This window comes from Coregonus clupeaformis, chromosome 15, assembly GCF_020615455.1.
Source record: "Coregonus clupeaformis isolate EN_2021a chromosome 15, ASM2061545v1, whole genome shotgun sequence".
Lineage (NCBI taxonomy): Eukaryota > Metazoa > Chordata > Actinopteri > Salmoniformes > Salmonidae > Coregonus > Coregonus clupeaformis.
In genome coordinates this window covers 54,512,170-54,535,607 of record NC_059206.1, presented here as the reverse complement: position 1 = coordinate 54,535,607, position 23,438 = coordinate 54,512,170, and the positions used below count along the sequence as shown (strand labels likewise).

Here is a 23,438-nt window from a genome sequence, read left to right as displayed (position 1 = left end):
GAGCTGGACTTAATAGATATGTGGGGACTGCGGTGAATTACCCTGAATTGTTGGCTGCAATTAGAAATCGGCTGTGGAGAGCACTGAAAGATATGTTTCCAACAAATGTGCATCCTGACAACATTCTGATTGACCCACTAGGACAACAAGAAAATCAGAGAGCCTATGTGGCAAGAGTTCATCAAGTGTGGAGAAATATTACCGGAAATGATCCAGATGTGAGTCAAATTGAGCAGTCAATTTTGAGAGCTAAACTGCAGATGGGACTGCCCTCACCAGTAAGGAGCAAACTGGCAGAGGTGGTTGGACTTGGAAGCATGACAAAAGGTGTCTATAGAGATCATATAGCCCATCAAGTGGATCTGTAGAGGAAAAAGGAACACAACCTGAAATAACCGGACCAAGAAACTCTCAGAAAACTCAATGAAATACAACTGGGGGAGAATAAGAAGGAGAAGAAACAAGCTTTGGTTATGAAGAATCAGTGTGCACCAAATCAACAATCACTGCCACAGCTTCAACTGGACCAGTTCCAACCGCAATTGTACCAGCCACCAATAGCGGTACCAGTTGTTTCATATCAATAGCCAGTCTCTGGACAGACACAGAATTGGAGAGGAAGAGGACGAGAAGGCTTAGGATGAGGAGGAAGATTTAAGCCATACTTCCAACAATCTTCAGAAGTGTGTTATGATTGTGGACAGGTTGATGACTTTGCTGTGAGTGTAATGGGCCAGAAGGAAACACAAGAGGGAATTTCAGAGGAAGATACAGGGGCAAGTCAAGATCATCTGGAGGACAGGTGAACCCGTATAGGGGCCAGGAGCAAGGATTCTAGGGGTGCCCAGAAGATCCGAAAGGGGGGTGTCAGCTGGTAGCACCAGTTAGGGGAAAAAGATCCAACAATTGAGGTGAAAATAAACAACCGACCATTGGAAGTGATGGTGGATAGCGGAACTGCTTTTCTCTGTGTTCAGCCTGAAGAGGTTACACATCTTACTATGTCCAATCAACTAATTAGGACAGGGATTTGAGGGAGTGAAACGGTTGATTACTCTTATGGAATCAATTGAGCTCTGCTATGAAAAATTAGAAAATTACAATACCCATACTTGTATCAGAACATACACCTATTGCATTGTTGGGAAGAGATGCATTGTGTAAGTTGAACTGTAAAATAAGATGTACACCAGACGGCTGTCTGGTAGAAGTGCCAAAGGAAAAGTTTTACCGATTGTTGATGATGACATAGATGGATTAGTCTTTAGTATTCTGAATTGGAAATCTCAGTGAGGATTTTTTGAAGCAGGCTAAGAAATGGAAGAAATTTAAGGGGAAAATATGCCAGATGCGAGGCTTCTGGAATATCCATTTCAACTCAGCTCAAGTATTTCAAGAATGCTGCCAATTGAACTCAGAGGAATGGTTGAGTAATCAACTAAAGAAAGTTCAACTCAGCTTATGTTGCATAATTTTAGGACCACAAGGAGCAGATATGAAGATAAACACAGATGATTATCTGGATAAAGAATTTGAGATTGAGAAGAGTGTGCCACATGTGACCTAGTTGGTTTCTGAAGGCTATGAGTAGAAGCAAATAGAAGAAATGATGACAGAAGCAGAGAAGGCTGTTTTTGTACTGATGAAAGAGAACTTGGGGGATTTGGAGGAGTGAAGATCAGCGATTTCTCAAAATAATGATTTTGGCTCAAGGACAAGGAGAGCCACAAGCTGTACGGATGACACATTAATCTATTTGCAGTGTGAAGATGGATTAAGAATCTATTAAAGAGGAGATGTTGCAAAAAGTTCAAGAATGTTTGTGGTATCAAAGTAGTGCCGATATTGGACTTGTGAAATCAGCCCAATTGAGGTGAAAGTTGAACTTCAACCAGGAGGCAGACCTCCTTGGAAGAATCAGTATCCATTGAAAGATGAAGCATTCCAAGGGATTGAACCATAAATTGAAGGACTTTCAAAAGCAGGTGTTTTGAAGACAATGAAAAATCCTTAGAGTAGCAATCAATTGTTGTTTTTGGAGAAGCCATGAGGGTTTGATAGTAGCGCCTCTAGACCTAATAGGTCTGATGATTTAGGAAGCTATGGGTTAGCTAATGTTGCAAGGGGGGAGGTTAGGAGAAAGATCACAAAGGATTTGGTTTTTGGGAACCATATTTGCTTGAACAGATTGACTATGTCATAGGAAGGTGCACAATCTGTCTGAAAAATAATGTTCGCAGGGGTGTGACTGTTATTCTTGGTTACATTCCTACACCAAGAAGTGTATAAGATGTCAAACTAAGCTAAAAGATGCTCAATCGTTTGCCAAGTTTTTGTGTAAAGAAGTCATAAGCAGGTGGGGACTTCCCGATCAAATATCCTCAAATTAGAGGGAAAGGAATTTGTGGATAAATCAGTGAAATGGTTTTTGAAAAAAATAGTGGGAAGGAATTTGTGGATAAATCAGTGTAATGGTTTTTGAAAAAATGGGGAAAAAGTAAGACTAAAAACGTTATGAAAACTAGGGTTGAAGGAACTCTAGGATAGTCAGCTCAGCTTCAATGTTAGTACGAGAGAGAGAACAGTGGTGAAGGGAAATTTAGAGTTCAGTGGAGAGATAATTATGGAGAAGAAGTGTTGTTATTAGACCAGAAGTAGAAGCTGTTTCACCTAGTCAAAGGAAGTATATTTTGTATAACGATATGAAGTGGAAGAGGGTATAGTATCTGAAGATTATGCCTTTGTTAAATGTTTTTCATGAAGAAATGGAATGTTGTTTGTGTTAGTAGCAAGAGGGAATGTTTTGGGTGTGACGCCAAATACAACAGACCGGAAGTGTCTTGTAGACAGGGGAGACTGGGGATTGGCCAGAAGAGGGAGTTTCATTGTTTATAAATAGGGGGGTTAGGCGAGGAAGACGTCAGAACGGCCATGGCAATCGGGGGAGCCGTTCTCCGGGTGTCATGTCACCTGTCATTTATGCTGTAACCTCGTGATTTTAATAAAAGCCTCTAACACGATGCAGCATATACGGACTCTTTGTTGACAGCAATAATGACCACCATTCATCAGATACGACAAGGGTTATGAGTGATTGCTCACTTATTTTGAGTAATGTTAGAGGGGAAGATCAGGGAGAATACTATCATGGAGGTACAGGATGAGTTCTTTGATTTTGATTGAAGACAAGAAGATATATCTGATCAATACTGCTCGTTAGGGAAGAGAGAAACAAAATGGAAGGCATATGGATTTGATTATTCTGTTTTGCAAATTAAAGATGGATGGGCAGGTAGGAATCTTTGGTAAAGCAGTTACCTCATTCTGTAAGATCAGTGAGGAATCTTGAGGGTCCATGTCTGTTGAGAATTCCAGCACCAGGAACATGGGGTTGAATCTTAGAGAATATAGCTCAACCTCTATCAAGTATGTGTAAATCTTATGCTTTATCATGGCTGTTGTATCAGCAACAATCATTAACAGATATAATAATGTCGTTGTTGAAGCATTTGTTTAGGCCTAGGTTTAAGTGTTATTGGTTAAATGAATTACCCTATGTGAATTTGTTAGATAGGAAGGAAAATCAGTTAACAGCGCTTCATGAAGCATTGGAGGTGAAACCCGTGAGGGCTAAAAGCTGTTTTTGTTCAAATAAAACATATGATGGAAAGGGTATGTTTAGGGCAATATCAGATTGTGATGATTATATGATGACTTTGGGTAAGCATGAACATAAGGTTAGTAATGAGAAATATAATGTAACTTTTTATGTTGAAGTTAGTAAGAAGAGAAGGACTTTGATGGTGAAAGATACGTTTTTGCATGGAAATGTGACTATTGGGAATTTTAGAAACATCTGGGGTTTGTGGTGAGAAAGAATAGATTCTTACCCTATGGATGGACAGGATGTTGTTATATGTCGACGTTGAAGCTTCCATATGAGGTTTTTACCATTAAAAGAGGGGAAGCACTGGAAACAGATAAATCTGATTCTAGGTTTGGAAATAGGGTGAAAAGGGTAATGAAGAAATGTCATAGTCTGGAAGCCTACCATTGGAGGATAAGTCTAGGAGAGAAGTGGGGACTTGGACTTTTTCCATGGTATGGTGCAGATCACATAGATAATATTACCTATACTTTGAAGGGTTTTGCAAATGAAACGATAAGAGGGTTTAACCTTTTGTCAAATACTCAAAGGAGTATTGATGGATAGATACCAATTTTGAGTATCCGATCATTTTTCACGTTTTGACATATTATTGTGATATTTAGTATTTTGTGATGAATCAAAGGGGGGAAATGGAATGTGATTCATTTTATATATCATTTTTAATTATTGTTGATATTGATGTTTTAATTTGCATGTGTTGTTTTGCAAAAGATACTGTTTGGTCTTTTCTTTTCTTCCAGAAGCATATGGGGGAATGTGTAGAGGGGATTCAAATACTCAAACATGGACAATAGGAATGGACAATATGAATGGACTGGAGGAAGTGGAACAAGGAAGGTGTGGAAATGTTCAGATTCCATCAACGACGTTGCATTGAAAGTCGACACTGCTGAAGAGATGAAGTGTAGTGGACTACATTCCAGTGTCTGCAATGATATATAGACATACAGTGGGGGAAAAAAGTATTTAGTCAGCCACCAATTGTGCAAGTTCTCCCACTGAACAAGTTGAGAGAGGCCTGTAATTTTCATCATGGGTACACGTCAACTATGACAGACAAAATGAGAAAAGAAAATCCAGAAAATCACATTGTAGGATTTGTAATGCAATTTATTTGCAAATTATGGTGGAAAATAAGTATTTGGTCAATAACAAAAGTTTCTCAATACTTTGTTATATACCCTTTGTTGGCAATGACACAGGTCAAACGTTTTCTGTAAGTCTTCACAAGGTTTTCACACACTGTTGCTGGTATTTTGGCCCATTCCTCCATGCAGATCTCCTCTAGAGCAGTGATGTTTTGGGGCTGTCGCTGGGCAACAAAGACTTTCAACTCCCTCCAAAGATTTTATATGGGGTTGAGATCTAGAGACTGGCTAGGCCACTCCAGGACCTTGAAATGCTTCTTACGAAGCCACTCCTTCGTTGCCCGGGCGGTGTGTTTGGGATCATTGTCATGCTGAAAGACCCAGCCACGTTTCATCTTCAATGCCCTTGCTGATGGAAGGAGGTTTTCACTCAAAATCTCACGATACATGGCCCCATTCATTCTTTCCTTTACACAGATCAGTCATCCTGGTCCCTTTGCAGAAAAACAGCCCCAAAGCATGATGTTTCCACCCCCATGCTTCACAGTAGGTATGGTGTTCTTTGGATGCAACTCAGCATTCTTTGTCCTCCAAACACGACGAGTTGAGTTTTTACCAAAAAGTTATATTTTGGTTTCATCTGACCATATGACATTCTCCCAATCCTCTTCTGGATCATCCAAATGCACTCTAGCAAACTTCAGACGGGCCTGGACATGTACTGGCTTAAGCAGGGGGACACGTCTGGCACTGCAGGATTTGAGTCCCTGGCGGCGTAGTGTGTTACTGATGGTAGGCTTTGTTACTTTGGTCCCAGCTCTCTGCAGGTCATTCACTAGGTCCCCCCGTGTGGTTCTGGGATTTTTGCTCACCGTTCTTGTGATCATTTTGACCCCACGGGGTGAGATCTTGTGTGGAGCCCCAGATCGAGGGTGATTATCAGTGGTCTTGTATGTCTTCAATTTCCTAATAATTGCTCCCACAGTTGATTTCTTCAAACCAAGCTGCTTACCTATTGCAGATTCAGTCTTCCCAGCCTGGTGCAGGTCTACCATTTTGTTTCTGGTGTCCTTTGACAGCTCTTTGGTCTTGGCCATAGTGGAGTTTGGAGTGTGACTGTTTGAGGTTGTGGACAGGTGTCTTTTATACTGATAACAAGTTCAAACAGGTGCCATTAATACAGGTAACGAGTGGAAGACAGAGGAGCCTCTTAAAGAAGAAGTTACAGGTCTGTGAGAGCCAGAAATCTTGCTTGTTTGTAGGTGACCAAATACTTATTTTCCACCATAATTTGCAAATAAATTCATTAAAAATCCTACAATGTGATTTTCTGGATTTTTTTTCCTCAATTTGTCTGTCATAGTTGACGTGTACCTATGATGAAAATTACAGGCCTCTCTCATCTTTTTAAGTGGGAGAACTTGCACAATTGGTGGCTGACTAAATACTTTTTTTCCCCACTGTATTTGCATGTGTAATACATAATTTGTGTCATATTTTTTCTGTATTAATTTTTGAAGAATGATATTTGCTGTAGTTGGGTACATGTGGGGATCTCAGATGTTTTTGTTTATTTCGTGGATGCTTAGGGATATTGGGTCTAAGCAGGGACAGAGAGAATCCACAGGAGGGTCCGATGGGTCGACCAGCCTGAATGTGGACAAATTTGATTGTATTTTGTTTGCTGGGGCTTTCATGTGTATTCAATTGCATCGTAGTTTAAAATGCATTGATAGGTAAGCTTAGTGGGTAACAGCGTTGTGCCAGTAACCGAAAGGTCGCTGGTTCTAATCCCCGAGCCGACTAGGTGAAAAATCTGTTGATGTGCCCTTAAGCAAGGCACTTAACCCTAATTGCTCATGTAAGTCGCTCTGGATAAGAGCATCTGCTAAATGACTAAAATGTAAATGTAAATGTAATAAAGATGTTTGAATTGATCTGGAGTACTTAGGTGGTTGCCTGGGGCAGAGGGGCCGTGAGAGAATTTTACTGTCTTGATTGATTGATGGATATTTGGAAAGAAAGCTGCCAAACAGGTTTTTCGCTCTCACACTCCATAAAGATTTGTTCATATTTCATAGAAATTTATTTACACTCCATAGAAAAATTTGTTTTTGGTTTATTGTTAAAGTTACTCAATAAGAGAGAAATTGTTATTTGTCATAATCCTATTCTTTTTGTTTTCAAGACTTAATTAGTCTCGAAGGGGGGAAATATGTAGTGTCTGACGGTTGCAAATGGTCTTAGAGGATGTTGACTCAGCTTGAGAAAGCATCTGGAGAGTATTTCTATAGGGGCACCCTAAAACAGAGGATGTCTGTTGGTCCTGGGATTGGTCTGTAGGGGAAAACACCCATATCAGGTTACATAGGATATATATACAGTGGGGAAAAAAGGTATTTAGTCAGCCACCAATTGTGCAAGTTCTCCCACTTAAAAAGATGAGAGAGGCCTGTAATTTTCATCATAGGTACACGTCAACTATGACAGACAAATTGAGAAAGAAAAATCCAGAAAATCACATTGTAGGATTTTTAATGAATTTATTTGCAAATTATGGTGGAAAATAAGTATTTGGTCACCTACAAACAAGCAAGATTTCTGGCTCTCACAGACCTGTAACTTCTTCTTTAAGAGGCTCCTCTGTCCTCCACTCGTTACCTGTATTAATGGCACCTGTTTGAACTTGTTATCAGTAGTAGTTGACGTGTACGTGTGGTCCTCTGTAGCTCAACTGGTAGAGCATGGCGCTTGTAACGCCAAGGTAGTGGGTTCGATCCCCGGGACCACCCATACACAAAAATGTATGCACACATGACTGTAAGTCGCTTTGGATAAAAGCGTCTGCTAAATGGCATATTATTATTATTAGTATAAAAGACACCTGTCCACAACCTCAAACAGTCACACTCCAAACTCCACTATGGCCAAGACCAAAGAGCTGTCAAAGGACACCAGAAACAAAATTGTAGACCTGCACCAGGCTGGGAAGACTGAATCTGCAATAGGTAAGCAGCTTGGTTTGAAGAAATCAACTGTGGGAGCAATTATTAGAAAATGGAAGACATACAAGACCACTGATAATCTCCCTCAATGTGGGGCTCCACACAAGATCTCACCCCGTGGGGTCAAAATGATCACAAGAACGGTGAGCAAAAATCCCAGAACCACACGGGAGGACCTAGTGAATGACCTGCAGAGAGCTGGGACCAAAGTAATAAAGCCTACCATCAGTAACACACTACGCCGCCAGGGACTCAAATCCTGCAGTGCCAGACGTGTCCCCTGCTTAAGCCAGTACATGTCCAGGCCCGTCTGAAGTTTGCTAGAGTGCATTTGGATGATCCAGAAGAGACTTGGGAGAATGTCATATGGTCAGATGAAACCAAAATATAACTTTTTGGTAAAAACTTAACTCGTCATGTTTGGAGGACAAAGAATGCTGAGTTGCATCCAAAGAACACCATACCTACTGTGAAGCATGGGGGTGGAAACATCATGCTTTGGGGCTGTTTTTCTGCAAAGGGACCAGGATGACTGATCTGTGTAAAGGAAAGAATGAATGGGGCCATGTATCGTGAGATTTTGAGTGAAAACCTCCTTCCATCAGCAAGGGCATTGAAGATGAAACGTGGCTGGGTCTTTCAGCATGACAATGATCCCAAACACACCGCCCGGGCAACGAAGGAGTGGCTTCGTAAGAAGCATTTCAAGGTCCTGGAGTGGCCTAGCCAGTCTCTAGATCTCAACCCCATATATAATCTTTGGAGGGAGTTGAAAGTCTTTGTTGCCCAGCGACAGCCCCAAAACATCACTGCTCTAGAGGAGATCTGCATGGAGGAATGGGCCAAAATACCAGCAACAGTGTGTGAAAACCTTGTGAAGACTTACAGAAAACGTTTGACCCGTGTCATTGCCAACAAAGGGTATATAACAAAGTATTGAGAAACTTTTGTTATTGACCAAATACTTATTTTCCACCATAATTTGCAAATAAATTCATTAAAAATCCTACAATGTGATTTTCTGGATTTTCTTTTCTCAATTTGTCTGTCATAGTTGACGTGTACATATGATGAAAATTACAGGCCTCTCTCATCTTTTTAAGTGGGAGAACTTGCACAATTGGTGGCTGACTAAATACTTTTTTCCCCACTGTACTATGGTTTGGGACAAAGGAGGGGAGAATAACATATTAGATATTGGGACCGGTTATTCTCCAGATGTCTGCAGATGTCTGTAAATTGACGCTGAACTCTTTTGATATAATAAACCTTTATAATCAAAGTACAGTGTCAGCGGATTCCTTGTTCTCACAGCATCTCAGCATCGTTTTCTCGACACTACATCTGCTTTCATGTTGTTGTAATTGTCTTTATATATTTGTTGTTTGTTGTCACTTATTAATAATCTGTCACGCCCTGACCTATAGAACTCTAGTTTGTTGAGTCAGGGTGTGGAAATCTATGTTAGATATTCTATGTTTAAGTTCTAGTTTTCTATTTCTATGTCTGGCCGGGTATGATTCCCAATCAGAGGCAGCTGTCGCTCGTTGTCTCTGATTGGGGATCATACTTAGGTAGCCTATTGCCTACTGTGTATTGTGGGATCTTGTTCCTGTTAGGCTGGTATGTGTATAGCCTTTTGGACATGTTACGTTGTGTCTTGTTTTGTTGAAAGTTTATTGAGTAAATAAACATTTACGCTTTTCACGCTGCACCTTGGTCCGACCCATCCTGACAGAATCCTAGGTATTTCATATTTTTTTGTGGTCCACAGATTATTTATAATGTTTTATTATATTCGTTTTTTCCACGTTAATTTTAAAGTATATCCTGAGATTTGAGAGTATTCTGAAAATATTTTTAACAAGGGGGCATTGAGTTTTCAATATTAGTCAGGTATAACAGGAGATCGTCTGCAAAATAATGTAGTTTATATTCCTGTTTACCAATACTGATATCTGTTACGTTTGGGACCTGTCTAATTCTTTCTGCAAGCGGTTCAATTGCCAGTGCAAACAGGAGAGGGGAGAGAGGACATCCCTATCTTGTGCCCCTTTCTGAAAACCTTTTCGGCATCAACAGCCGTTATTTATAAATCTATATCTTGTTTTTTAGCGTATTGTATTATACTGTAACATGTTCTTGTATTTGTTTGTACAGTGAGTGTCAATTTTTAATAAACCCTGTTTTATTTATATGTATCAAGTCTGGTAAGACTTTTGCCATTCTGTTGCTAATGAGTTTTTGTTATTATTTTATTGTCACAATTGATCAAGCTTGCAAGGGATGTAAGGGATAAATGCCAATGTTCTGTACATTACCTTGGAAACAATGGACAACGCAGCGGGATAAGGTGGAGCCGAAAAGGTAATGTACAGAACGGAGGCATTTATCCCGCTTATACCACAGTTGCCAAAGAAAACAATACTAAAGCACACATTTACCGTTAGAAATAATAAAAAACAAATTGTATTTACATTTTTACAAGAGAATTCATACTTTCTCATCAATCATTCAATCAAATGTATCTATGAAGCCCTTTTTACATCAGCAGATGTTACAAAGTGCTATACAGAAACCCAGGCTAAAACCCCAAACGGCAAGCAATGCATATGCAGAAGCACGGTTGCTTGGAAAAACTCCCTAGAAAGGCAGGAACCTACGAAGAAACCTAGAGAGGAACCAGGCTCTGAGGGGTGGGCAGTCCTCTTCTGGCTGTGCCGGGTGGTGATTATAAGAGTACATGGTCATGTAAGGCCAGATTGTTCTTCAAGATGTTCAAACGTTCATAGATGACCAGCAGGGTCAAATAATAATAAGTGGTTGTAGAGGGTTCAACAGGTCAGCACCTCAGGAGTACATTTTCATAGCCGAGCATGCAGAGGTCGATGCAGTAGAGAGAGAGAGAGTCGAAAAGCGCAGGTCTGGGACAAGATAACACGTCCAGTGAACAGGTCAGGGTTCCCTAGCCGCAGGCAGAACAGTTAAAACTGGAGCAGCAGCACGACCAGGTGGACTGGGAACAGCTAGGAGTCATCAGGCCAGGTAGTCCTGAGGCATGATCCTAAGGCTCAGGTCCTATGGGAGGGGAGGGAGAGACGGAGAGAGAGAATTAGAGGGAGCATACTTAAATTCACACAGGATACCAGACAAGACAGGGGAATTACACCAGATATAACAGACTGACACCTAGCCTCCCGGCACATGGACTATTGCAGGATCGATACTGAGACAGGGGTGGGTCGGGGGGCACTGTGGCCCCTTTGCTAGAGATGCGACCCAGTCGTTCAATCGATTAGTTCGATGATTATGGACGCGACCCAGTTGTTCATTCTAGATCTTCCATTGCCATGCTCACTGGCAACATTCTTCTCTCTTGCATTCTAGCTAGCCAACTAGCTACGGCTAACAGTAACGACCTCTACAGCCAGAATAACAGCAAAGTAGCTGCATTTGCATTTGTTTAAGCTGTTTTCTATTGACATTCATTTGGATACATCCATAACAATGAGCTGATGATGCCCAATTTTGCTTGGCATAGCTAGAAAAGGTTGCTTTCTAGTCAAGACACTCAACACTGTTCATTACGAGGAGATCACATTGCATATCAAACACTAGGCTAGAAGCTAGCTAAATAGTTTGTTGCTAGCACACCTGCCAATATGACAACCGAATTCAAAAATACCAGTTGCTGAAAACAGCTGGTCAAACTAGAAACATGTGGGAGGATTTGACAGCATAGCGCCACTTGCGTCATGACCGCAACATAGAGACCGGAGAAATTCATGTTCATCACTCACCACGTTAGGTCATCAGTTGCACCAAAAAAGATGTCTCTGCAAAAACAAATCATGGCTAAGTTTTTCCTCGTTGGACCTGAGTTTACAATCTATCAAATTTTGGTGTGTGGTTGTTGGTTTAGCTTTCTGTAACTTTGTAGCGAGTACGGTCTGCATGTGTAGATGCATATAGCGTGATGATTGCAAGGTGTCCCAATATCTTTTCCAACTGTCCCGATATCTTTTCCAACTGTCCTGTTATCTGGTTTTAATGTCCATTCTAGAATGCCCTTCTAGCCTATCAGAAATGAGTATTCAACCATGCTGTGGTATAAGGGTATGTAATCTGCATGGGACTCTCCACATTTTCCTGGTTTTAAAACAACTGAAATAACTGTTACATGGAACTCGGAAGCACTGAATTGAGTGACGTGTGTTGTCATTTGATTTGAGTAAATAGGGTCTCTACTTTGTCCCAGAATGTCAAATCAAATTACATGGGAAAGCCATTCATACCTGGTGCTTTCTCTGCGCGAACGCTTTAACAGTGTCCAATATTTATATATTTTGTGATAATTTTTTGTGCTGATAGTCGCTTCAGGGTTATTGAGTCTAAGAAGGCTGTAGGAGCTACTCACACCCCATGCATCCTATGCGTACACGCATGCGCCTCTGCTACCACAAACCTATTTCTTGATTTCTATAGACGGGTTGGCTGACGTCACGGAAATGATGGGGGCATCGATGTGGCTGGAAGCCGTGCTTTGTTATGATTCTGAACGGTCAGATAGCTAACAACAATGACAAGAAGCTGCCATGTGGGGAATCATAGGTGGCTCGTTTCAGCTAGTTTCATCTTGTTCTTGATAGCATGTTTTGTTTTGAGGTGTTTTCACTGATTTCATGTCAATGCTAATATGGCTAAAATTCACTAGCTAGCTAACCAACAACTGTAATCATGTATTTGAGACAACAATTGCACATTGTGCAAATGTATTTCAATAAATGTTATCAATAAACATTTGGAGACTAAATATAGTTTACATGTTGTCAACAATCTAAGGCAACCCCGTCTGTTTTGTCCCATTGTTGTGGATGCGTCGGTTTTGTTGCTAAACAACCAACCCTACTATGATATACAGGAATTTGTAGTGCCACACTGAGTGCATATTCAAATACACTATGATAATACAGTATAAAGAAGATGAATATACATGTTAGTCTGTTTCTTTGCGCACAGAAAAAGCTCCATCATGTCCAAGTCCTTGGGGTAATCACAATGGGCATTTCCTGAATTCCCAAACGTAGACAACCTAAATATAAAAACAGATCAAGTGAAGAAAGGTTAATGTTGGCATGATACACCCTGGAACCAATCATAGTAGTGAACTTAGTACAACACCCAGCAAACTTGTCAAGAGGTTCCAGCCTCTTGGTTTAATGGCTAAGGTCTTGGACGGACAACTGCAGACGGAGTATAGTCCTGAGTCCTGATCGGGCTACCCCCTGAATTCGCTACAATACAATACAATACCATTTTGAGATTTCCTAATTTAAACACACACACACTTTTTTATATTGTATATTTTTATAACAAGTCCCATGTATGGTTTACTTGGAGACATAAGCTGTGTTCGAATACTCATAGTAACCGCACTAACCATACTATTTGTGACGTAAATTGAGTATATACACTGCTCAAAAAAATTAAGGGAACACTTAAACAACACAATGTAACTCCAAGTCAATCACACTTCTGTGAAATCAAACTGTCCACTTAGGAAGCAACACTGATTGACAATAAATGTCACATGCTGTTGTGCAAATGGGTTAGACAACAGGTGGAAATTATAGGCAATTAGCAAGACACCCCCAATAAAGGACTGGTTTTGCAGGTGGTGACCACAGACCACTTCTCAGTTCCTATGCTTCCTGGCTGATGTTTTGGTCACTTTTGAATGCTGGCGGTGCTTTCACTCTAGTGGTAGCATGAGACGGAGTCTACAACCCACACAAGTGGCTCAGGTAGTGCAGCTCATCCAGGATGGCACATCAATGCGAGCTGTGGCAAGAAGGTTTGCTGTGTCTGTCAGCGTAGTGTCCAGAGCATGGAGGCGCTACCAGGAGACAGGCCAGTACATCAGGAGACGTGGAGGAGGCCGTAGGAGGGCAACAACCCAGCAGCAGGACTGCTACCTCCGCCTTTGTGCAAGGGGGAGCAGGAGGAGCACTGCCAGAGCCCTGCAAAATGACCTCCAGCAGGCCACAAATGTGCATGTGTCTGCTCAAACGGTCAGAAACAGACTCCATGAGGGTGGTATGAGGGCCCGACGTCCACAGGTGGGGGTTGTGCTTACAGCCCAACACCGTGCAGGACGTTTGGCATTTGCCAGAGAACACCAAGATTGGCAAATTCGCCACTGGCGCCCTGTGCTCTTCACAGATGAAAGCAGGTTCACACTGAGCACATGTGACAGACGTGACAGAGTCTGGAGACGCCGTGGAGAATGTTCTGCTGCCTGCAACATCCTCCAGCATGACCGGTTTGGCAGTGGGTCAGTCATGGTGTGTGGTGGCATTTCTTTGGGGGGCCGCACAGCCCTCCATGTGCTCGCCAGAGGTAGCCTTACTGCCATTAGGTACCGAGATGAGATCCTCAGACCCCTTGTGAGACCATATGCTGTTGCGGTTGGCCCTGGGTTCCTCCTAATGCAAGACAATGCTAGACCTCATGTGGCTGGAGTGTGTCAGCAGTTCCTGCAAGAGGAAGGCATTGATGCTATGGACCGCCCGTTCACCAGACCTGAATCCAATTGAGCACATCTGGGACATCATGTCTCGCTCCATCCACCAACGCCACGTTGCACCACAGACTGTCCAGGAGTTGGCGGATGCTTTAGTCCAGGTCTGGGAGGAGATCCCTCAGGAGACCATCCGCCACCTCATCAGGAGCATGCCCAGGCGTTGTAGGGAGGTCATACAGGCACGTGGAGGCCACACACACTACTGAGCCTCATTTTGACTTGTTTTAAGGACATTACATCAAAATTGGATCAGCCTGTAGTGTGGTTTTCCACTTAAATTTTGAGGGTGACTCCAAATCCAGACCTCCATGGCTTGATCAATTTGATTTACATTGATAATTTTTGTGTGATTTTGCTGTCAGAACATTCAACTATGTAAAGAAAAAAGTATTTAATAAGATTATTTCATTCATTCAGATCTAGGATGTGTTATTTTAGTGTTCCCTTTATTTTTTTGAGCAGTGTAGTTTGCTTATTGGTCATAGTATGGATATAGTTAGTATGCCAAAAGTTCCCAGATGTCATACTACATTTGCCAAAATACAAAATATACATGCAGTGGACACTATTTCTTTGCTTTTAGGGCCCATAATGAAATTCTTCAGAAAATGGGCGTGGCTTCACATCGTTTTCAGATTTGAAGAAAATGGCGGACAATATGCAGCTGAAGTCCAACAAGAGTGGATACAAATTCATTGCTTTAACTAATTATGACAAATTTTAAGAAAAGGTTGAGCAATGTAATAAAGTAATGACTTTTCAAATAAGTTACCTTACACGTTATGTTGGCTGACAATTTGTTAGTTACGCTATCCTTACGAACCACATAGCATATCATTACAGCAGTATGTACCAGTATGTTAGCTAGCTACTGTACCTAACGTTAGTTGGCTACTACAGTCGTGGTCAAAAGTTTTGAGAATGACACAAGTATTGGTCTTTACAAAGTTTGCTGCTTCAGTGTTATGAGATATTTTTGTCAGATGTTACTATGGTATACTGAAGTATAATTACAAGCATTCCATAAGTGTCAAAGGCTTTTATTGACAATTACATTAAGTTTATGCAAAGAGTGTTGACTCTTCTTTTTCAAGACCTCTGCAATCCACCCTGGCATGCTGTCAATTAACTTCTGAGCCACATCCTGACTGATGGCAGCCCATTCTTGCATAATCAATGCTTGGAGTTTGTCATAATTTGTGGGTTTTTGTTTGTCCACCCGCCTCTTGAGGATCGACCACAAGTTCTCAATGGGATTAAGGTCTGGGGAGTTTCCTGGCCATGGACCCAAAATGTTGATGTTTTGTTCCACAAGCCACTTAGTTATCACTTTTGCCTTATGGCAAGGTGCTCCATCATGCTGGAAAAGGCATTGGTCATCACCAAACTGTTCTTGGATGGTTGGGAGAAGTTGCTCTCGGAGGATGTGTTGGTACCATTCTTTATTCATGGCTGTGTTCTTAGGCAAAATTGTGAGTGAGCCCACTCCCTTGGCTGAGAAGCAACCCCACACATGAATGGTCTCAGGATGTTTTACTGTTGGCATGACACAGGACTAATGGTAGCGCTCACCTTGTCTTCTCCGGACAAGGTGTTTTCCGGATGCCCCAAACAATTGGAAAGGGGATTCATCAGAGCAAATGACTTTACCCCAGTCCGCAGCAGTCCAATCCCTGTACCTTTTGCAGAATATCAGTCTGTCCCTGATGTTTTTCCTGGAGAGAAGTGGCTTCTTTGCTGCCCTTCTTGACACCAGGACATCCTCAAAGTCTTCACCTCACTGTGCGTGCAGATGCACTCACACTTGCCTGCTGCCATTCCTGAGCAAGCTCTGCACTGGTGGTGCCCCGATCCCGCAGCTGAATCAACTTTAGCAGACGGTCCTGGCGCTTGCTGGAGTTTCTTGGGCGCCCTGACACCTTCTTCACAACAATCATTGTTTGATTTAGGTGCAATCTTACTAGCAGCAATATCCTTGCCTGTGAAGCCCTTTTTATGCAAAGCAATGATGACGGCACGTGTTTCCTTGCAGGTAACCATGGTTAACAGAGGAAGAACAATGATTTCAAGCATCACCCTCCTTTTAAAGCTTCCAGTCTGTTATTCTAACTCAATCAGCATGACAGAGTGATCTCCAGCCTTGTCCTCGTCAACACTCTCACCTGTGTTAATGAGAGAATCACTTACATGATATCAGCTGGTCCTTTTGTGGCAGGGCTGAAATGCAGTGGAAATGTTTTTTGGGGATTAAGTTCATTTTCATGGCAAAGAGGGACTTTGCAATTAATTGCAATTCATCTGATAAATCTTCATGACATTCTGGAGTATATGCAAATTGCCATCATCAAAACTGAGACAGCAGACTTTGTGAAAATTAGTATTTGTGTCTTGTCAAAACTTTTGACCATGACTGTACATCAAACTTGCCAGTATATTAACTATATGCTATCTAACTAACTTTCCAACGTTTATTGACTTGATTATTCCTATCATTCTTAGCTTAGCTAAGTGGTATAGTCGTTGTGCGTTCTCAATGGACATTCGGGTGCTTTCTTAAATTAGTTCTGGCTATCTACTCCGATTTCAGAGCACTCTCTTCAGTGTACCAGAGCGCTCAACACCATTTGAATATGGCCGTTGTCAGTAAACGTCTGCTAAAAAGCGTAATTAAATGTTTGCCAGCAGCACAGTTACAGTCGCCAACGCTCTGGATAACATGAAAACTGCCTAACCAGCTCTGCTAGGGCGAGTAAAATGGTCAGAGTGAGGTGTTCTCTCATTTGTGTCTGGAAGTAGCTAGCAAACTAGCCAATGTTAGCCAGTTAGCTTGGGTGCTTGACTGCCGTTGTGAGGCCAGAACACTCGGGTAAACCCTACTCCTCAGCCAGAGTGTCCAGTGTGCGCTCTGAATGCTCCGAGAGCAAAACGCTCTGAATTTACTAACGCCGAGAGCGCACTCTGAGCGCACTCTGGCACTCCAGATTGAATTTAAGAACACACCCGAAGTCGTAAGATGTCTAGCTAGTAATTTGTTATGCTAACAAGCTAGCAAGAGCATCAACCTCCGGTAGACAGGTGAAGCTCTAGTATGCTCAACTGAACGGATACCTTTGTTTACAGTATACTAAAATGAACTAATAGTATATAGTATGTAGTATATTCTCATTAATCTTGTTGTCACGCCCTGACCTTGAAAGCCTGTTATTCTTTAGTTAGTTTGGTCAGGGTGTGAATGCTAGAGGTTTTCATGTGAATATCTAGGTATCTATGTGTAGATCTAGATTGTATATATTTCTATGTTGGCCGAGTGTGGTTCCCAATCAGAGGCAGCTGTCGATCGTTGTCTCTGATTGGGGATCATACTTAGGTAGCCATTTTGCCTACCTATGTGGTGGGATCTTGACTCTTGTTTGGCTTGTTTTGTGTGTAGCCATTGTGAGCTTCACGTTACGTTGCTTTTGTTGTTTTGTCATGTGTTAACTTAGTGAATAAACATGTATGCATTCCACGCTGCACCTTGGTCCAATCCTGTATTCAACGAACGTGACAGAAGATCCCACCACCAACGGACCAAGCAGCATGCCCAGGAGGAGCAAACACCCTGGACACAGGTGGGGAAGATGTGGTCTTGGGAGGAGATATTTGCTGGGAAAGGACCTTGGGCGAAGGTAGAAGCCCAGGTAGGAGAGGATCGACGGTGACTCCAAAATACGAAACGACGAAGGAGACCCGAGAGGCAACCCCAATAAAAAAAATGGGGGGGGCACACGGGGTGGTCGACGAAGCAGCAGGAGGCCGTGAAAGGGCTGACTGTGGAGGAGGAGGCCGCTATTGTAGAGGTCCTCCAAGACCTACGGATCAGCATTATGAGAGAGGCCACCACATTACGGGGGCTGTTAGAGAAGAGGAAGCAGGAGCTCTCACTTCAGAAGGAGGCGCTGCAGGAGGCCCAAAGGGAGAAGGAATTAGTGGATGCACAGAGAGAGGAGCTGGCCAGGCAACAGGAGGAGCTGAGAGAGGAGTTAACCCTCCAGCAGCAGGGAGCTCGGGCCTTAGAGCTGGCGGAGCCAGGTTTAGCAGAGCCAACTCCCCGCACTCGCTTTGAGGAGAGTGTGTCCGTACAGACATCAGGCTATGTGCCGGCTTTACGCACTGTACCGCCAATGCGCCTTCATAGACCAGTACGGCCCGTGCCTGCTCCTCGCACCAAACCAGTGGTGCGTGTATCCAGTCCAGTACGGCCCGTACCTGCTCCCCGCACCAAACCAGTGGTGCGTGTCGCCAGCCCGGTACACCCCGTACCTGCTCCTCGCACCAAACCAGTGGTGCGTGTCGCCAGCCTGGTACGCCCCGTACCTGCTCCTCGCACCAAACCAGTGGTGCGTGTCTCCAGCCTGGTAAGGCCTGTACCTGCTCCCCACACCACACCAGTGGTGCGTGTATCCAGTCCAGTACGGTCCGTACCTGCTCCCCGCACCAAACCAGTGGTGCATGTCGCCAGCACGGTACGCCCCATACCTGCTCCTCGCACCAAACCAGTGGTGCGTGTCGCCAGCTCGGTACGCCCCGTACCTTTTCCCTGCACTAAACCAGTGGTGCGTGTATCCAGTCCGGTGCGGCCCATACCTTCTCCCCGAACCAAACCAGTGGTGCGTGTCGCCAGCCCGGTACGCCCCGTACCTGCTCCCTGCACCAAACCAGTGGTGCGTGTCTCCAGCCCGGTACGCCCCGTACCTGCTCCCCGCACCAAACCAGTGGTGCGTGTATCCAGTCCGGTACGGCCCATACCTTCTCCCCACACCACATCAGTGGTGCGTGTCTCCAGCCCGGTACGCCCCATACCTGCTCCTCGCACCAAACCAGTGGTGCGTGTCTCCAGTCCGGCACAGCCCATGCCTGCTCCTCGCACCAGACCAGTGGTGCGTGTTCCAAGCCCGGTGCGACCCATGCCTGTTCCTCGCACCAGACCAGTGGTGCGTGTCCCCAGCCCGGTACGGCTGGTGCCAGAGCAGTCCGCTCCACCGGTGTCCAGTCCAGCTCCGGTCAGCTGCTCCACTCCAGTGCCAGAGCAGTCCGCTCCACCGGTGCCCAGTCCAGCTCCGGTCAGCTGCTCCACTCCAGTGCCAGAGCAGTCCGCTCCACCGGTGCCCAGTCCAGCTCTGGTCAGCTGCTCCAGTCCAGAGCCAGAGCAGTCCGCTCCACCGGGGTCCAGTTCAGCTCCGGTCAGCGGCTCCACTCCAGAACCAGACGTCAACCCCTCTCCAGGATCGGGGCCTCCCACACCAGGGTCCAGACAGGGCTTGGTGCATCGCGGGGGGACTGAGAGGGGAAGTATCGCGCCGAGGTCCAGACCGGACCAGGGGTGCAACGGGGAGGCAGAAAGGGGGAGGACGTCACGCCCGGAGACGGAGACGCCACCGAGGCTGAATGCCCACCAGGACCCTCCCCTAATGAGTCAGGTTGGTGCGGCCGGAGTCCGCACATTTGGGGGGGGGGGTACTGTCACGCCCTGACCTTGAAAGCCTGTTATTCTTTAGTTAGGTTGGTCAGGGTGTGAATGCTAGAGGTTTTCATGTGAATATCTAGGTATCTATGTGTAGATCTAGATTGTATATTTCTATGTTGGCCGGGTGTGGTTCCCAATCAGAGGCAGCTGTCGATCGTTGTCTCTGATTGGGGATCATACTTAGGTAGACATTTTGCCTACTTATGTGGTGGGATCTTGACTCTTGTTTGGCTTGTTTGTGTGTAGCCATTGTGAGCTTCACATTACGTTGCTTTTGTTGTTTTGTCGTGTATTAACTTGGTGAATAAACATGTATGCATTCCACGCTGCACCTTGGTCCAATCCTGTATTCAACGAACGTGACACATGTAGTATACAGTGTGTTAGTATGGGTATTTGAATCCAGCTAGGTTGATTTTCAGGACCTCACAACAACAGCAGCAACAACAACACCACCAACAACAACAACAAAACATGTTTTTCACCTGAAGTAGGGCTGACTTGGAGACAATGAGTAAGGTTACATGCACACAATAATGCGATTATTGAGGATAGTCAGATTAATATAATAGTTTGAATAAAATGTTTACATGCTTTGCAAGAAGAACGATTTCCCTAATAATCCTGTTTACATGGACACTTCTGAAATCAGGCTACCTGATTGACTGACTGGTCCATTGTGACAAAGCTCTTAAAAGGAAATGAGAAAAAAAAACGAGAATGGACTTTACCTACATGTGTATTTATCCTACTGTATTTACCAAACAATCTTTTTTTATTATTGCATAATCTGCCTACTGCCATAATTAGTTTAATATTGAATTATTACTGTGCATGTAAACGTACTCAGTGATTTGCAGGACCTCACTGGTCATGTCCAGCTCAGACTCTCTGACTGCAGGAGGACTTTATTGGTCACATTGGTGCTTCAGAACTCAAAGTGGATGGGCTCCTCTGGCTCCTGGGTGTTGATCTTACACTCCGTCACCATGACACCCTCCTCCAGAAACAGGTTCGGGGGTAGCCGTAGCCATCGTAGCACATCCGTAAAGCAGTGGTCACTCCTTCAACACAAAATAGACATGTTAGTTACTTCCAGTAGCTTTTATAGTTTTTTTGTCTGATATTTTAGAAAGCTGTGACTGTGACTCTCTCCTACAATAAAAAGCTGATGATTGTATTATTCTTCAGCTTAAAAGTATGGCGTTTCGGTCGACAAAGTCTTCATCCGATTGGTTTTTAATCACTCAGTAGAAATCTGAAAGGATATCAAGAAGACAGTCTTCTTCATTATCTGGTACCGTGCTTCCCCCAAAGATGGTGAGACAGGTTAGGTTGACCTGGAACCCCACTGAGTCCTCTCCAGTGCTTAATTTGAACTGGATCCTGCAGGAACAGGATCCAGCACCTCTCTGTTTTGGACTGTTTTGTTCCGGAGCCTGTTTGGCAAGATCCGGTAACTCTCATGGCATGAAAAATAATGTTCATTTGAGTTGCCTCTTTGTTAATTCTCCTGCCCCCACAAAAAAACATAATGGGAAAAAGTAGATTTTCAGCCTGGGCCTAATATTCTAAGAGTTGATTCGGGTTGGGCCGGCCCGGGTTTATGGTTTGCGCAACATTGTAACCTACTGTATGTGTGAGACCAACGGGTGTCCGTGGCTGTGTGAGAAGAGTGCCTGTATCTCTCACATAACTAGAATGAGATTCACTTTCTATGATCTCTCTCCCTCCCTGCTCTGATATGCATGAGCCTGCAAATCTCATCTCTCCAGTGTTGCACTTCATCATTTATTTCCTTACAGAATCAAAGCCGCACAAAAGGATTCTGAAGGAACTGCAGCACCCCTGATCAATTGAAATATATTTGCCAAAGTTATAGAATTACTGCTGTCTGTTCAGAAATACATTAAATCATTCAGAACAGCCTACTACACCATGAGAAGGCCTATAGTTTAGCCACAGAAGATCAATAGCTTATTATATTTTTAAATAGTCTAGCTGTGGATTGTAGCCCAATAACAAGGAATAGCCTACATTTGTGAATGCGCTGCAAATCTGTCAGTGAACAAACAGCATGCAGACAAAACAGGCCATACGCAATATTTCAAATAAAATCTAGGGAAAACACAGGTTGGAAAGCAAATGGCTACTGCTGAAAATAGAAGACTATGCTGTAGGCTACCAAAATATTTGATCAACTTCCAAATATTGTTTTACAAAGTAAAACAAGAGAGATAGGTTTTTCACCAGTGAGTGAGCTGTGCATCATTGGGAGTGTCAGTGAAACTGGAAAGTATTTTTAGGACTATAATTTCCTCCTCATATTGTAGCCTACAATATGTGTCTCCACACACCTAGGCCTAGGCTGTTGATGAATTCAAGACGAGGTCGTCTTTATTGATCTCAGATTTTCAGTTTGTCAGTGTCAAAGTAGCCTGCCAAAGTCTCCAGTCATGTAAAATGACATAGAATTGCATGAAATGCGTTTATAAAAGGACAAATTTTTCCCAGACCCTAGGCTACTAAAAATGTTCCCCATGTGTGCAACTTCTGTAAGTACCTCTACTCTACTGCTCTATGCACTATGCAAATGCAGTGATATGAATGCAGTCAATGCTTTATTATCAAGGTGATTTTTTTTCTCATGCGTTCCGGTACCTCAGAACTCCCCCACCCCCTCACATGCTCACTTTTTGTTCTAGTAACTCCTGATTTACAAATTAAGCACTGGTCCTCTCTCATAGTAAAATCCTGGAAGATCTCATCCTGGAAAAGAATTCAACATAAATCAGACATGATAACACACGTCATCCAAAAGTTTATGACTGGTTCTCTGCCTGTGTTTGTGTGGTGTGTGTGTGTGTGTGTGTTGATATCCCTGCACTAACCTGAATGAATGCATTGGCTTGCAGACATTTGGAGTCCTCCACTGTTACTTTCAAGCCACTTGGTGTGGCATTGAAGATGGCATGATCTTTGAAGGTGATGGCTTTCAAGATGTTGGACAAATTCCTGACATTATCCAGACTGGCTACAAGGACATAGTTGTCATATCCCGTCTAAGACTGGGTAGACAAGGGCATTTTTTATCTGAAATTTACAAAGTCAACAACAATCAAAGGAGGAAAGCAAACAAGATAGGTAGATTATGAGTGATGTCAACATTAGCTAACGTTAGCTAGCTGGCCATTCTAGCAGTCAGACCAATTCAGCCGGCTAAAGTTTAGATACAGTGCCTTCGGAAAGTATTCAGACTCCTTGACTTTTTCCACATTTTGTTACATTACAGCCTTATTCTAAAAATAATTAAATATGATTTTTTTCTCAGCACAATTTTGCTAATTTATTAAAAATACAAAACTGAAATACCTTATTTACATAAGTATTCAAACCATTTGATATGAAACTTGAAATTGAGCTCAGGTGCTTCCTGTTTCACTTGGTCATCCTTGAGATGTTTCTACAACTTGATTGGAGTCCACCTGTGGTTAATTCAATTGATTGGACATGATTTGGAAAGGCACACACCTGTCTATATAAGATCCCACAGTTGACAGTGCATGTCAGAGCAAAAACCAAGCCA

At 43.2% G+C, this 23,438-nt stretch overlaps 1 pseudogene; it reads right to left on the bottom strand.

Moving 5' to 3' along the window:
• The window catches only part of LOC121583393, a 30,980-nt pseudogene extending 8,042 nt beyond the window's left edge, over positions 1–22,938 (bottom strand).
• Between the last annotated feature and the right edge of the window lie 500 nt (positions 22,939–23,438).